Source organism: Stomoxys calcitrans, chromosome 1 (assembly GCF_963082655.1).
Source record: "Stomoxys calcitrans chromosome 1, idStoCalc2.1, whole genome shotgun sequence".
Classification (NCBI taxonomy): Eukaryota; Metazoa; Arthropoda; class Insecta; order Diptera; family Muscidae; genus Stomoxys; species Stomoxys calcitrans.
Window position 1 is genome coordinate 28,587,217 of NC_081552.1, and position 17,983 is coordinate 28,605,199.

A 17,983-nucleotide genomic window follows, 5' to 3' on the forward strand; every position below is an offset into this window, starting at 1 on the left:
ATACAATAATTCAAAATTATGTTGGTGCCTCAGCGCCAAAAAGGCATTAAAGAGGCTAGTTGGCAAAAAAACATTACTTCATATTGTATTTATAGTAATTTTAATATTGTAAACTTTTTTTTCTTAAATTATTTACGTATATACAATTAGTAACAATCATAGCTTGTGTACTGTCTTAAACAAATTCATCAACATGAGATAATAAATATTCCTTCAATTTGCGTTTAAAGATTTGGATACTATTGTATTCATTAAAAATTTGTGGTAAGGCATTGAATGCGTGGCAACCAGCATACTCAATACGTTGTTTAGTCGTCTCAGTACGGCATAATACAACTCTTAGCTGCTGATTATTCCGAGTATTGAAACTTGATTGATTTCGTGTAAAAAGAAGTGTGTGGTGTCCAATGTTTTTAAGACATTTATAGACATATAATAGAACTTGGAATCTATATCTACAATATATTGGCATAACCGATGGGAAAATATCATGATAGAGACTAGACGTGGAATGCCTTATATCCAGATTAGCCACTGCTTTCAGAGATCTATTTTGAAGACGCTGGAGTGATTTCAAAGCCGTATTGTTCTTGTGGGCGTATATGATGGCCAAATAATTAAGATGACTTCCAATTAAACTTTGATAGATTAAAAATTTAGTTCGAGTATCAAATTTGTTCTTGAATTTATATAATAAGCCAAGAGCCGGCGATATCTTTAACTTTAGATGCCGGATATGTTCATCCCAGGCTAAATTCGACTGCAAGTGTAATCCTAAGTACTTGATTGTGCTTACTTCCTTGATTTCTTTTCCACCAATATTTAGGCTGAATTGCGAATTAAAATGTCTGAGTGGTCTGAAGCGCATTATCTTAGTTTTAGACTCGTTAAGAAATAGTTTATTTACTCGCATATATTCACATATTAACGAAGCGTCCCGTTCCATGTAAGACTTTACAACAGCTTCAGATTTGTATGGGTAAAAAACACATATGTCATCTGCATACATAAATAATTTTCCGGTTAGTTCCAAATTGACAAGATCATTCATATATATAATGAACAATAAGGGGCCCAACGTACTTCCTTGAGGTACGCCATGTTTCGCCGAAATCATTGAACTTTTACATTCATTGATCTGAACAAATTGCTTGCGATTCTCCAAATATGATTTAAAAAGTGAAAGCTCATTACCGCGAACTCCATAATTTCTTAGTTTTTGTACCATTATATCATGATCGATCATGTCAAATGCTTTTGTCAAGTCAAAGAAAATCCCAGCCACGCCGTTATAACCTTCATCTAAAAGTTTGCATATATAGTTGATTACATTTATTGTTGCTTCCTCGGTACCACAGCCTCTCCGAAAACCGTATTGGCTAGGATTAAGCAAACTATTTTGTTCGAAGTATGCAGACAATTGTCGATAAAGGATTTTCTCAAATACGTTGTTTACAGACGACAGAACTGAAATCGGGCGAAAACTAGACATTGCTGTTGGCGATCTTTCCTTTGGTATAGGTACGATTTTATGAATTTTCAAAATTTCTGGATATTCACCGGTATTCAACATGGTGTTAAAAATATTAACTAACTGTGGCACAATACTGCTACTACATTCCTTTAGGATTTTAGGGGATACGTTGTCATGCCCACAACTTTTACTCAGTGATAGACCCGATACTATAACGTACATCTCATGTGCAGTTGTTTGATTGATTTCAAATACCGTTCCACATCTACGAACAGTTCTCAAGGAGTTAAAATGATCCATAGGCAAAATTTCTATACCCCGCTTAAGATTTTCAACAGATTTTGCAAAGTATTTGTTCAACATTTCTGCCTTATCCAAATTGTTCACTACGGCAACTCCATCTTCATCAAAAATATTTACACAACTCTTAGAGCTCCTCCCAAGCGTATCATTTAGAAATCTCCAAGTCCTTTTAGGATCGTTTTGAAAGTTTGTTAGATTGCTTTCGTAATAATTGTTCATGGAGAATTTCTGTGACTTATTTATTACTTTACTTATTCTTCTCAGCATACTTTTCAAAGTTTCACAGCTAGGATTTTTCCTTCTTTGTTTTAAAAGTCGGTTTTTATATGCTATCAAATTATGTAGGTTCCCATTAATCCAGGGAGTTAGTTTATTTTTCAAAATATTATTCTTGTTCTTGGTAAAAGTTGACGCTTCAGTTGCCACTTTTATACAGTTCAACAAATTTTCTGTATCAACGGAACAGTTTCCGGTATTTTGAAGAATATCTAAGTCGGTTTCCAACTGTTCTTTCAAAAGGTCAAAATCACACACTGCAACACGCTTACGCTCAACTTCTTCCAGTTTAACCCGAACATCTACAGCAATGTGTATCAGGTTATGATCAGAGAGGTTGCATTCTATCGAATCAATTGCCATCGGCCTTAAAATGTTACTGTAGACATGATCAAGACATGAACTACTTAGTGGCCTAGTAATCAAATTGTGACAATTTTGAAAATCGTAAGCCGACAACGTATAAAGAATATCAGAAAACTCATTTACTTCCAGACCATCAATATTAGCATCTCCAACGAATATACTTGGGGTCCTTCCATAACGTTCAAGATAATCATCCAAAAACTCTAAAAAGAATTGACCATTACATTTAGGAGATTTATAAAAACTCATAAGCGTGATTGGTTTACGGTCCACCTTAATGTCATCAAGACGAACAACAATGTAGTCTATGAAGTCACCAGTTTTATTTTCAACTTCTTTGAAACATATTTCCTCACGGATAAATAACGATGTACCGCCGTAACCGTCTGATCGACAACAATGTATTGATTTGTACCCTGGTAAATTATAAATTTGGACCACATTCTCTTTGAACCACGTTTCTTGCACTGCAATTACTGCAGGTAGTACAGGTAATGTTGATAATAATTTTTTAAATTTATTAAATTTTGTAATTGATGAAATGCTTCTAATATTTATAGAGACCATTTTAAACAAATTTGTATTCAAAAGTTCTTTGCTATTAAATGTGTTTATATTAAAATAGTAATTATTATTCATAATTCTATAAAAATTGATACTAATTACAAGCTCATAGGCAAAGTTAAATAAAAGGAAAAAAAAAAAAAAAGAAATTAATTGAAATTAGGATGGTGATTGATAATCATTATCCGAATGCTCTTCAAATTGGGACTCCTTGCGTGATCTACTTTGCTGTTTTGGATATGTTGCTGCTTCCGAGAGCAAATTATCAACATCAGCTTCACTTTTCAATAGCCTTGGCTTAGACAATTCACCTCTCTTGGCAAAGACTTTACTTCCGCTGGTGTAAACAGACCGAAATCCAATATTTTTTAAAACTTTAGCATATTTAAACAAGTTCAAAGTCTCACGGCTTAAATAGTCATTGACATATACTTTCTTTGTTTCTTCCTTCTCCTTAAGTTTTGGTTTTATTGTCATTAAATCAGTCTTAGCTTTCCTCGAATTAAATTTAATTACAACTGATTGACTATTACCATTATTTCGCCTTAAAAAATATGCATCAGCTATTGCCTGCGGTTGCAAAGTTACACCAGCATCAGAAGACAACTTCATAACCGCCTCAACAGCTGACTCGTTTTCGCTCACCTTCATTCCAGTAACCAAACAGTCATTTAACACTCTTTGATCGTTAATATACTTCATTGATTCCTTCATTGTATTAATTTCTGCCTTTAGCATCTTATTCTCCTTTTGTACTGCTTCTATTTTCTTTTTATTATCTGCAACACCTCTCAAAATATCGTCATATTGTTTTGACATGAAATTCATTGCCTCTCTCATTTCACCCAGCTGAGTTTTCAACTCCATCCTCATAGCACTTAACTCAGCTGTAACAAGACTACTGCCGCTGTCGTTGGCATTGTTGTTATTGTTGCTTACGTTGGGCACACAAAAATCACAAAAAAAATCTTCGTCTTCGTGGGCAAGCAAATGATTGAACTGTCGTTTGTTTAGGCGAGTACAAACAACATGAAATGATTTGTTGCATTTATCGCAATCTATGCTTCCTTCATTTTCTTGCACAGTCAGTTCGCACTGGCCGCATATAATTTTTTTGTTATTAACACTGCGTCTGCTTGTTGCTGGCATTTTTTAATAAATTCACAGCCACTTAATATTGTTGAAACCAAATATTCTTAACAGAATCAAAAAACGTCTTTAATTGTAGGAATATTTAAAAATTAAAATCCAACGACGGGAATGAGCAAAAAAAACTTGACTTTACACAGGCAGGGTTGCCAACTCAATTTTATTACCAAAATCAGTGTTCGGTTCGAAATGTGTTCAAATTTTGACAAATTTTGTTCAGCGATGAGGCTCATTTCTGGTTGAATGGCTACGTAAATAAGCAAAATTGCCGCATTTGGAGTGAAGAGCAACCAGAAGCCGTTCAAGAACTGCCCATGCATCCCGAAAAATGCACTGTTTGGTGTGGTTTGTACGCTGGTGGAATCATTGGACCATATTTTTTCAAAGATGCTGTTGGACGCAACGTTACGGTGAATGAACACATTTCGAACCGAACACTGATTTTGGTAATAAAATTCAATGATTTGCAATCGTTGCTCGTTAGTAAGTCTATTCATGATGAAATGTCAAAGCATACTGAGCATCTTTCTCTTTGACACCATGTCTGAAATCCCACGTGATCTGTCAAATACTAATGCATGAAAATCCTAACCTCAAAAAAATCACCCTTTATGTACCGATATGAGCCATACTTATCACAATTGTTGGAAGTCATAACAAAAACTTCGTGCAACATTTCAGGCACATCGGATAAGAATTACACCCTCTAGTGGCTCAAGAAGTCAAGATCCAAGATCGGTTTATATGGCAGCTATAACAAAACATGGACCGGTTTGGCCCATTCACAACTCCAACCGACCTACACTTAAAAGAGTATTTGTGTAAAATTTCAAGCAGATTTTGAAAATAAGGAAAGGGAGAGTGCGCCCATTACAGTTGGGATGTTAGATCTATTGGGTTGCCCAAAAAGTAATTGCGGATTTTTCATATAGTCGGCGTTGACAAAATTTTTCACAGCTTGTGACTCTGTAATTACATTCTTTCTTCTGTCAGTTATCAGCTGTTACTTTTAGCTAGCTTTAGAAAAAACGTGTAAAAAAAGTATATTTGATTAAAGTTTATCTAAGTTTTATTAAAAATGCATTTACTTTCTTTTAAAAAATCCGCAATTACTTTTTGGGCAATCCAATACTTCATTCTCCTGGTTTTGGTGGTGCATTGGAGTAGTCAAACCCTTTGCCCCGAAAGTGGATATCAGATTCATACTCTAATCCCAAAAATCATATTTGAGCTACACATTGCTATTGTCGGTATATATGTGTGTTTAGGTGAGGCGTTCCTGAAATACTTGGCCATAAAATATACATCAAATTTAAGCCCCTTATTGTCATAATCCACAAATATATCCGCTTTAAGGGGTATCTAGGGTGGCGCGGCCACCTACGCACTTGCAAATGCAAATTTTGTCCATGACCATTCCACTAAGGGACAGGGGCAAACTTTTCACATATCAATGAGTGCAGTCGGATTCAAGTTTAAGCTCAATGATAAGGGTCCTCCTTTTTATAAACGAATCCGAACGGCGTGCCGCAGTGCTCCAAAGAGAGAAGTTTTACATGGCATTGTACCTCACAAATGTTGCCAGCATTAGGAGAGGAAAACCACCGCTGAATAATTTTTCTGATGGTCTCACCAGGTCGAATACCGGCGTTCAGCATCATAGGCGGATATGCTAACCTCTACGCCACGGTGGCCTCCCTTATGCACTTAGCCCTGAAAAAATATCAACATCGTGCTCTACTCTCAAATTTCTTTTATTTGAGCTCCAATAGCCATTGGTTTAGGGGGAGATTATGGAGTGAGACGACCCTCAAACACTTGGCCTCAAAATTGGATATCCAATTCGATTTCTACTATCAAATACCTATTATTTGAGCCCCTTATTGCCATAGTAGGCAAAAATGGCCGGTTTGAAGGGAGTTCAGAGCACGATCGCTGGACGCGACCCAGATACTTGAATCCCTATATCAACATTAGATTCGAACTCTATTGGAGTAGACCTTTCTATTAATGCACATATTATCCCGCTCGAACTACGCGTCCAATTGAAGGTTATTTAGAGGGTGGGCCGGTCCCAGACTTGGGATAGAGTCTGGGACCGGATCAGAATCTATCCCAAGATACCAGATTCGATTTTAGCGAAATGTGTTATGCCAACTCAAAAGACCTATATTTGATTCCCGTGACATTGGACATTCATGCTCGTATAAGGGGTTTTGCGGTTGGGGAGGCCCCGTAGACACCTTGGACCAAATTATTATATCAGATGTGTACTCTACTTCCAAACACCTTTCATTTGATTTACATATTGTCCCAATTGGTAAATAAGCCCTGCTCGGGGGGTCGGGAGGCCCCCCAACAATTGAAGTATTGAGCTGAAATTTGGCACAGATACGCATATTTGATACACGCTGGTTAAGTTATTGAACGGGCCAAATCGTACCATATTTAGATATAGCTGCCATATAGACCGATCTCCCGATAAAGGGTCTGAAGCCCATAAAAGCTTTATTTATTGCCCAATTTCACTGAAATTTGAAGCATTGAGTTGCTTTAAGTCTCCTGACATCTGACTTATGTATGGTTCAGATCGGACTATATTTAGATACATCTGTCATATAGACCGATCTCCCGATAAAGGGTCTAAAGGCCATAAAAACTTTATTTTTCATTCGATTTCGGTGAAATTTATAACATTGAGTAGTTTTAGGCCTACCAACTTGTGACCCAAATAGGAATCCGATCGGACTATATTTAGATATATCTACCATATAGACCGATCTTCCGATAAAGGGTCTGAAGCCCATAAAAGCATTATTTTTTAATCCAATTTCACTGAAATTTGAAGAAGTGAGTTGTTTTAGGCCATCCGACCTAAATATGGTAAAAATAGGACTGTATTTAGATAAAGTTGTCATATAGATCGATATGCCGGTTAAAGGTCTGAAGCTCATTATATCGGGGCGGCCCCCCAGGTACTTGGGTCGAATTTTTGATATGAAATTCGTAGTCTACTCCTGAATACCTTTCATTTGAATTCCATATAGTCCCGATCAGTTCACTTATATAGACTGTTGCTTCCTTCCGAACTATTCCCTACAATCTGTGAAAATTTGAGTCTATACGAAAAAGTTTTGGGAAGATTGGTCAAGGAAAGCTTTGCACAAAGTTTTGGAAGATTGGTCAATAATTTTCATCGAAAGCGGGTGATCAATGGATCATTTATGACCTAATATTCTATATCGGTAGATCGGGCGGTCGCTCTAAAGGAAAGCTATATGCAAATATGGTCGAATCTGGACCACACTTCACAGAGATGGCTAAGGGTCTACCAGAAATAACTGTGCCAAATTTCATTGAATGCGAATGGAAAGTTTATTGCCTCAAGACTTTAAGTCTGGAGATCGGTCTATATGTCGGCTATATACAACTAAGTTCCGATTTATATACAGAAAATACGAAATCATAAAGGCTATAGATCGATTCAGGCCATATTGGACACATATGTTAAAGGTCGTGGAAGAAGCCGTTGTACAAAATTTCAGCCAAATCGGATAAGAATTGCGGCCACTAGTGGTTCAAGAAGTCAAGACCCCAGATCGGTTTATATCACAGCTATATCAAGTAATGAATCCAATTCAGCCATACTCAGCACAGTTGTTGGAAATGATATGAAAACACCTCACGTAAAATTTCAGCCAAATCCAATAAGAATTACGCCCTCTAGTGGCTTCAGAATTCAAGATCCATGATCGGTTTATATGGTAACTATATCAAAACATGGACCAATATGGCCCATTTACGATCCCATCTGACCTACACTAATAAGAAGTACTTGTGCAAAATTTCAAACGGCTAGCTTTACTCCTTCTAAAGTTATAGTACTTTCGGCAGACGGACGGTCGGACGCAGAGCAAATTTTTTCTTATATCCTTTGTTTGCCTAAAAAGAGATACCGCGGCAAGAACTCGACAAATGCGATCCATAGTGGAGATTCGGCCCGGCCGAACTTAGCACGCTTTTACTTGTTTTTCCTTCTAAAATCCCCTTGATAAATAAGCAGCAGTCATTTTCAGCAAACAACAGACTTTTCAGCAGCACGCCTGCTGCACTGGTATTGCAGAACTTCTGCTGTAATAGCAGAACTACTGCTACATTAGCAGCAAAGTTAATTACTAACATTCAGCAGAAATTGTTTGCTATCTTCAGTAGACTTCTTTTGATGATAGTAATCTTTTGTGGAAAGTTAACCCACTCTTTTGTATGCCCATGTGCTCAATGCTATCTTTTGCTGTTCAAATAACTGTCAGATAAGCCAGCTAACACAAATTTTTGTAATAATCAAACATGGGTGCGCAAAAAGTTTATGCATGCAATTATCCATTTTCTTACTTATGTTGTTTGTCAAAATATTGTAGAAAAAAGAAGAACTCTACATGCATAAATACACAAAATTGTAAAACTTGGAATGTATGCATGCTTATAAGACATGATGGAACATTTTATTTGCATATTATTAAAAATATAATTCTCACTTTGGCAACGGAGGGGGACTTCCAGAAATGGTAAGAATTTTCGGTGTAAGAAATTTTATTTAAATAGCTTGGGTTGTTTAAATTCAAATGAAAGAAAAGGGAATATTTTCTATGAATGTGAAGCATACTTTGGTTCATTAAGGAAAGTTTCTTTGCTTTTTTTGGAATACGATTATTTTCCTGAGTTTAAACCATCAGTAAAAATAAAGCATGAACAAAGTAGCACAATAAAGGAGGACTACTGAATGGCTAAGGAAAATAAAATTTAACAAAATATATAAATGATTGTTCAAAAAACGATAATCTTTTTTTGTCCATAAGCAGGTTAAGTTCGAAGATGGACTTTATCGGACTAAATCATGATATAGCCCCCATATCGACCAATCCGCCGATTAGGCTTATAAAAGCCACATTCATTATCCGATTTTGCTGAAAGTTGGGTTAGTGAACTGTGTTAGGCCCTTCGACGTCCTCCTTCAATTTGGCCCAGATTGGTCCAGATTTGGATATAGCTGCCATATAGACCGATCTCTCGATTTAAGGTTTCGGTCCCATAAAAGGCGCATTTATTGTCCGATGTCGCCGAAATTTGGGAGAGTAAGTTGAGTTAGGTCCTTTAACATTATTCTAAAATTTAGCTCAGATCCGTCCACATTTGGATATAGCTGCCATATAGACCGAACTCTCGATATAAGGTTATGGGCTCATACAATTTGGAACATTGAATTGCGTAAGGCCCTTCGACATTTTTCTGCAACTTGGCTCAAACCGGTCCAAATTTGAATATAGCTGTCATATAGACCGATATCTCGATTTAAGGTTTTGGGCCCATAAAAGGCGCATTTATTGTCCGATGTCGCCGAAATTTGGGACAGTGAGTTGTGTTTGGCTCTTCGACATTTTTCTGCAACTCGTGCCAAATCGGTCCAGATTTGAATATAGCTGACATATAGACCGATATCTCGATTTAATGTCGTGGCCCCATAAAAGGCGCATTTATAATCTGATTTCACTGAAATTTGACACAGAGACTTATGTTAGGCTTTTCAACATCAGTGTCATATGTGGCTCAGATCCTTTTATTTTTAGATATATCTATCGTACTAAAAAGACTTGACTTGTACTTATAAGTATTTGGTCCAAATCGGAACATATTTCGATATAAGGGCATAAGGTATGCATTTTCAACAGATTTTGAAGAAAGGTGGCTTACATATATACCCAAGATGGCGGGTATCCAAAGTTCGGCCGGGCCGAACTTAACGTCCTTTTATACCCTCCACCATAAGATGGGGGGTATACTAATTTCGTCATTCTGATTGTAACTACTCGAAATATTCGTCTGAGACCCTATAAAGTATATATATTCTTGATCGTCGTGAAATTTTATGTCGATCTAGCCATGTCCGTCCGTCTGTCCGTCCGTCCGTCTGTCCGTCCGTCTGTCCGTCCGTCCGTCTGTCCGTCCGTCCGTCCGTCCGTCCGTCCGTCCGTCCGTCTGTCTGTCTGTCGAAAGCACGCTAACTTCCGAAGGAGTAAAGCTAGCCGCTTGAAATTTTGCACAAATACTTCTTATTAGTGTAGGTCGGTTGGTATTGTAAATGGGCCATATCGGTCCATGTTTTGATATAGCTGCCATATAAACCGATCTTGGGTCTTGAATTCTTGAACCTCTAGAGTGCGCAATTCTTACCCGATGGGAATGAAATTTCGCACGACGTGTTTTGTTATGATATCCAACAACTGTGCCAAGTATGGTTCAAATAGGTATATAACCTGATATAGCTGGCATATAAACCGATCTTGGGTCTTGAATTCTTGAGACTCTAGAGTGCGCAATTCTTATCCGATTAGAATGAAATTTTGCACGACGTGTTTCGTTATTATATCCAACAATTGTGCCAAGTATGGTTCAAATCGGTCCATAACCTGATATAGCTGCCATATAAACCGATCTTGGGTCTTGACTTCTTGAGCCTCTAGAGTGCGCAATTCTTATCCGATTGGAATGAAATTTTGCACTGTTATGATATACAACAACTGTGCGAAGTATGGTTCAAATCGGTTCATAACCTTATATAGCTGTCATATAAACCGATCTTGGGTCTTGACTTCTTGAGCCTCTAGAGTGCGCAATTCTTATCCGAATGGGATAAAATTTTGCACGAAATGTTTTGTTACGATATCCAACAACTGTGCCAAGTATGGCACTATAGCTGTCATATAAACCGATCTTGGGTCTTGACTTCTTGACGTCTTGAGCCTCTAGAGGGCGCAATTCTTATACGATTGAAATGGAATTTTGCACGACGTGTTTTGTTACGATATCCAACAACTGTACCAAGTATGGTTCAATTCGGTCCATGACCTGATATAGCTGTCTTATAAACCGATCTGGCATCTTGACTTCTTGAGCCTCTAGAGATCGCAATTATTATCCGATTTGCCTGAAATTTTGTACGACGGATTCACTCATGTCCATCAACATACGTGTTTATTATGGTCTGAATCGGTCTATAGCCCGATACAGCTCCCATATAAATCGATCTCTCTATTTTACTTCTTGAGCCCCAAAAGGGCGCAATTCTTATTCGAATTGGTCTCCAACAAATAATTTAATTGTGGTCCAAACCGGACCATGTATTGATATCGCAAATCTTTTCTTATATCCTTTTTTGCCTAAGAAGAGATGCCGGGAAAAGAACTCGACAAATGCGATCCATGGTGGAGGGTATATAAGATTCGGCCCGGCCGAATTTGGCACGCTTTTACTTGTTGATTTTACTTTTTATCTGTACTAACATCAAATTTTTTACCTTTCTTTACAGGTATGTGTATAACATGGCAATTAATAAATTGTAAGTACACCAGTAAGGAAAGGCAAAAAACGGGTGGAGCTGACTATAAAATACCCTACAGCACCGAGTCAACATACATACCAATTTCATTGAAATTAATTTATCATTGAAATTAATTTAATAAGACCATTGTGACGTACAAACAAATGGGTGATATTTTAAGTGCTATAGGAAAGTTTTTCAAAAAAAAAAAAAAAAAAAAAAAACACATACAATTTAGAAAAATGCATGAAATCTTTATTTGAATTTATTTGAATTTCATGCAAATATTGACCGAGACTGCGCCTCAAATCGTCCATCCGCTTAGTCCAATTTTGGCTTACTCTTTCCAAGATTTCAGCATCAATGTTGTCTTCAAGTGCGTCAATTGAAGCAGGCTTGTCTGTATAGACATGAGCTTTAATATAGTCCCACAAAAAATTGTCTAAAGGTGTTAGATCGCACGATCTAAATCGGCGGCCAATTGACCGGTCCCGAACGTTAAATAAAATGTTCACCGAACTCGCCACTCAATAAGTCCATTTTTACGCGTGCTGTGTGACATGTGGCCCAGTCTTGTTGAAACCACATGTCCTGCAAGCTCTCAAGCTCTCACATTTTGGGCAAAAAACAAGTTGAATAGCATCTAACGGTAGTGCTGACCATTCACAGTTACGTTGCTATTCACATCAGCTATATTTAAATATGTATTGACCTGTCTGGACCATTTTAGGTGTGATGACTGACGGCTTAAAACTACTCACACTTTTAATATTCAGCGAAATCGAGCAAAAAATGCAGCTTTTATGGGTTTAAGACCCTTAATGGGCAGATCGCTCTATATGGCAGCCAGGGTCGTAGCCACAATATATTTAGGGTGGGGGGGGGGGCCACCCCACATTTCATCAAAATCGAAAATTGCCTGAATTGTTGTTACTGTGAAATTGGTAAAGATTCCTCATTTTTTTTGAATATTGTGGTAGATATTGTGTGCAGGAACTGACTTTGGTCATAAAATCAGAGCAGAATTTAATACTGATTGCCAACACAGTGCAAATATCTTTGGCTCTGAACGCTAGACAACGGCAATGGCTCTTGCTGCTGCTCCGTGTGGCCAGGTTCGCATTAACGACAAAAAATACCCAAGAATAGAGTTGCCATAGAAAAATTCCAGCTTGAGTTAGGAAAGAGTTTTTGTAATTAAATTTGGCTTGGCGTAAAGTGGACGACCGAAACCTGTTACAACAATTTTTCCCGTCATGGCAGGCTCTATCTTATGTCAAAATCATTAAATCCAGCTCATCGCTATATGGTCATAAGATATTAAGAAAAAAAGATTCATTCTTGAGATGCTGCACATTATTGACATTCCTCCTGACAAGAGAATAAATTACAAGAAATTCGTTGAGAGTTGTGCAAGTGTGTACCATCGGGGGTGACCGGGCAGATGCTAGTATATTCATAATCTAGAGAATTTTTATTGACGTAGCACCACCGAGGCATGGGGGTATATTCATCTTATCATTCCGTTTGCGACACATCGAAATATCCAGTTCCGACCCTATAAATTATATATATTCTCGATTAGCGTAAAAATCTAAGACGATCTAGCCATGTCCGTCCGTCTGTTTGTTGAAATCACGCTAAAATAGAGATATTAAGCTGAAATTTTGCACAGGCCTTACACAACTCAGTGTCCCAAATTTCAGCAAAATCGTATAATAAATGTGGCTTTTATGGGCCTATAACTCTAAATCGGAGGATTGGTCTATACGGCAGCTATATCCACATCTCGACCGATCTGAGCCAAATCGACGGAGGATGTCGAAGGGCCTAACACAACTCACTGTCCTAAATTTCAGCAAAATCGAATAATAAATGTGGCTTTAATGAGCCTAAGACCCTAAATCGGAGGATCGGTCTATATTGGGGCTTCGGACTTAACCTGCTTATGGAAAAAAATCTTTGCAAAGTTTCAGCTCAATATCTCTATTTTTGAAGACTGTAGTGTGATTTCAACAGACAGACGGACGGAGGTGTCTAGATCGTCTTAGATTTTTACGCTGATCAAGAATAGGTTCGGAAATGGATATTTCGATGTGTTGCAAACGGAATGACAAAATTAATATACCCCCATCCTTCGGTGGTGGGTATAAACATTTTAGACGACCCTGGCCTCAGCAAAATGTTGTCTTTCTGGAATAATATTTTGTCATTATGAACCAGTAAGGAAAGACAAAAGTCGGGTGATGCCGACTTTATAATACCCTACACCTACAATATAGGTGCAAAACGGGTTCTATATCTAATTCTGAACTAACTTTAATAGACCTCGGCGGATATTTTCAGAAGGGTTATTAAGCAAACCGTATAAAATTTCGAGCAAATGTGTTCAAACTGTAACAAATACGGTTGATATATGACAACATTATTGCTAATTAAATCTGAAATGATTTTGACCAAACTTCTTAGATATTGTGGAAGGCATCGAGGAAAGAGTTGTGTATCATTTTTGGCAAAATTTGTCAATAATGCCCTTGCTGTGATAATAGAAGTGAAAATCAGGCGATATATAATTTCTATGAAATTCACAATATGGGGTTCAAATAAAAGATATATATATATTTATATATATATATATATATATATATATATATATATATATATATATATATATATATATATATATATATATATATATATATATATATATATATATATATAGATGTATATATATATATATATATATATATATATATATATATATATATATATATATATATATATAAATATATATATATATATATATATATATATATATATCTTTTATTTGAACCCCATATTGCCATTGCCTTCAAAATTGGATATCAAATTCGTTTTCTAATCTCATTTGAACTCCTTATTGCAAAAGTCAGCAAATATGTCCGGTTTGGGGCATTGGCCCTAAAAACTATGAATATTTAGTTCCACTCTCTTTAAGACCCAAATTGTCTTGGTGAGCAAATACGTCCTATTTGGGGGTTGTTATGGTGGTGGGATGTTCCCTAGACAGTTGGTCCCTAATGTTGATATCAGATACGTGGTCTACTCCCACATACCTTTAATTTGAGCCCCATATTTCCATAGTCGGCAAAAATGACCGGCTTGGGGGGTGTTTTGGGGGATGGGCGGCCACTCAGTGAGTTGGCCTTGAAAATATATATCGGATTCGTGTTCCTCTCTAAAAAACCTCTTATTTGAGCCTCTTATTGCAATAGTCAGAAAATACTTACAATTTGGGTGGTGTTGTGGGGGTGGGGTGGACCCATAGACACTTTTCCCGAATATTGATATAAAATTCGTGCTTTACTCTCGAAGACCTTTCATTTGAGCCCCCTAGGTGCTATGGTCGTAAATTTGTACCCTTTGGGGTATGTTTTTGGGGAGAGGCGGCCCCCCAACCACTTGATCCCATATTTGGATATCAGATTCGTATTCTACATTCAAATACCTTTAATTGAAGCCCCATATTCCCATGGCCAGTAAATAAGTCCAGTTTGGGGAAGGGGTGGACCCCCAGAAACGTGGTCCCACATTTGGATATAAGATTCGTATTCTACTCGCAAATACCTTCTATTTGAGTCCCATATTGCCATGATTGGTAAATATGTCCGATTTTAGGGTGTTTTTGGGGCTTGGGGTGGTCCCCCTAGCACATGGTCCGACAATTGGATATCAGATACGTTTTCTCATCCTAAATACCTTTCATTTGAGTCCCATATTGTCGTGATTGGTCAAAATATATGTTTGGTAGGTTTTAGGGTGGGGCAGCCCCCCTAGGTGCCCCATCCGAAATTTGGATATCAAATTTTTATTTTAAGGGTACTATATGAGAGCACACAAAATTTTAAATCGCACCACCCATCTCCGAGATCTGGCGTTTCTGAAAATTAGGGTAAGGGGGAGGGTCCGCCCCCCTTTAGATATCAAAAAATGTAGTACCCTATTTTCACCACGGGGTCATTGTGCACCATCTGTGAAAATTTCAAGAAAATCGGTTCAGCCGTTTCTGAGTCTATAAGGAACACACAAACATACAAACAAATCTACAAACAAACACAAATTGATTTTTATATATAAGATATAGAGCTATATCTAAATCTGAACCGATTTCTATGAAGTTTACCAGTTCTTTTAAAAGACATTGGAATATCTTTTTGCCAAATTTTGAAAATTGCGATATATAGTTTGTACACAAATTAACATGGACTGACGGACAGACAGACAGACGGACAAAGCTTAGTCGAATCTGAAAGTGACTCCGAGTCGATCGGTATACTTATCAATGTGTCCACACATTAGTGGTGTAGGGTATAAAAATGTTTATGAAATTTTTGTCTAGAATAAATTTAATTTAAATTTTTATTAAGACAAAATCATTTTGGCGACGTACCTGATGGCAGCTATATCTGAATATTGGCCGACCTGTAACGTATTTGTGTCGGATGTTGGGAGGCTTGAAATAACTCACGGTTTTAAATTAAACAAGTCAAAGCGTGCTAAGTTCGGCCGGGTCGAATCTTATATACCCTCCACCATGGATCGGATTTGTCGAGTTCTTTTTCCGGCATCTCTTCTTAGGCAAAACAGGATATAAGAAAAGATTTTCTCTGCTATTAGAGCGATATCAAGATATGGTCCGGTTTGGACCACAATTAAATTGTATGTTGGAGACCTGTGTAAAATGTCAGCCAATTCGAATAAGAATTGCGCCCATTGGGGGCTCAAGAAGTAAAATAGAGAGATCGATTTATATGGGAGCTGTATCGGGCTATAGACCGATTCAGACCATAATAAACACGTATCTTGATGGTCATGAGAGGATCCGTCGTCCAATATTTCAGGCAAATCGGATAATAATTGCGACCTCTAGAGGCTCAAGAAGTCAAGATCCCAGATCGGTTTATATGACAGCTATATCAGGTTATGGACCGATTTGAACCATACTTGGCAAAGTTGTTGGATATAATAACGAAACATGTCGTGCAACATTTCATTCCAATCGGATAAGAATTGCGCACTCTAGAGGCTCAAGAAGTCAAGATCGCAAATCGGTTTATATGGCAGCTATATCAAGTTATAAACCGATTTGAACCATACTTGGCACAGTTGTTGGATATCATAACAAAACACTTCGTGCAAAATTTCATTCCAATCGGAGAAGAATTGTGCACTCTAGAGGCTCAAGAATTCAAGACCCAAGATCGTTTTATATGGCAGCTATATCAAGTTATAAACCGATTTGAACCATACTTGGCACAGTTGTTGGATATCATAACAGAACACGTCGTGCAAAATTTCATCCCAATCGGATAAGAATTGCGCACTCTAGAGGCTCAAGAAGTCAAGACCCAAGATCGGTTTATATGGCAGCTATATCAAAACATGGACCAATATGGCCCATTTACAATATCAACCGACTTACACTAATAAGAAGTATTTGTGCAAAATTTCAAGCGGCTAGCTTTACTCCTTCGGAAGTTAGCGTGCTTTCGACAGACAGACGGACGGACGGACGGACGGTCATGGCTAGATCGACATAAAATTTCACGACGGTCAAGAATATATATACTTTATGGGGTTTAAGACGAATATTTCGAGTAGTTACGGTCAGAATGACGAAATTAGTATACCCCCCATCTTATGGTGGAGGGTATAATAATAATTGGGGCTTTTATAGGCTTAAGACCCTAAATCAGCAGATCGGTCTATATGATAGCTATACCTAATTATAGTCGGAACTGAACCTTATTTGAGTCGGTAGTTTGAAGGCTTAAAACAACTTACTGTTTAAAATTTCAACGCAATCAGGTATTAAATGCAGGTTTTAAGGGCTTCAGACCTTTAACCGGCAGATCGGTCTATATGGCAGCTATATCTAAATATTTTTTGATCTAAACCATATTTGGGTGGAATGTTGGAAGATTTAAAACAACTCACTATTTCAAATTTCAGCAAAATCGGGTAATAAATAAAGCTTTTATGGACTTCAGACCCTAAATCGCCTTTTAGGTCTATATGGCAGCATATATGCAAATATAGTCCGATTTAGTCCACTCAAGAACATAATCTGCGTATAGAAGAAATGCGAGACTGTGCAAAATTTTAAGTCAATATTTCGATTTTCATAGGCTGTAGCATGATTACAACTGACGGACAGACACACGGCCATCTTTAAATCATCGATCATAAATATTTATACTTTGTAGGGTCGGAAACGGATATTTTGACGTGTTGCAAACGGAATGTCTAAATGAATATATGGTAGTGGGTATAGAAAAACATTCTAGATATGATTTGCTTTCTTTTTCCTATGCATGATGCTAGAAATTTTTATTTGCATATTACCCGCTATAGAAAGCGCCTCAAAAAACCTTATTTACCCAAGCAGATAACATGCAAATCGAATTTTACGAAAATTTGAAGATAAGTAAGCATTA

The 17,983-nt window shown here is 37.3% G+C and overlaps 1 protein-coding gene across 5 annotated transcripts in view; it reads left to right on the plus strand.

The window, feature by feature from the left end:
- LOC106091398 (adenylate cyclase type 2) overlaps window positions 1-17,983 on the plus strand; it is a 499,738-nt gene that overhangs the window by 254,510 nt on the left and 227,245 nt on the right. The window lies entirely within an intron of this gene.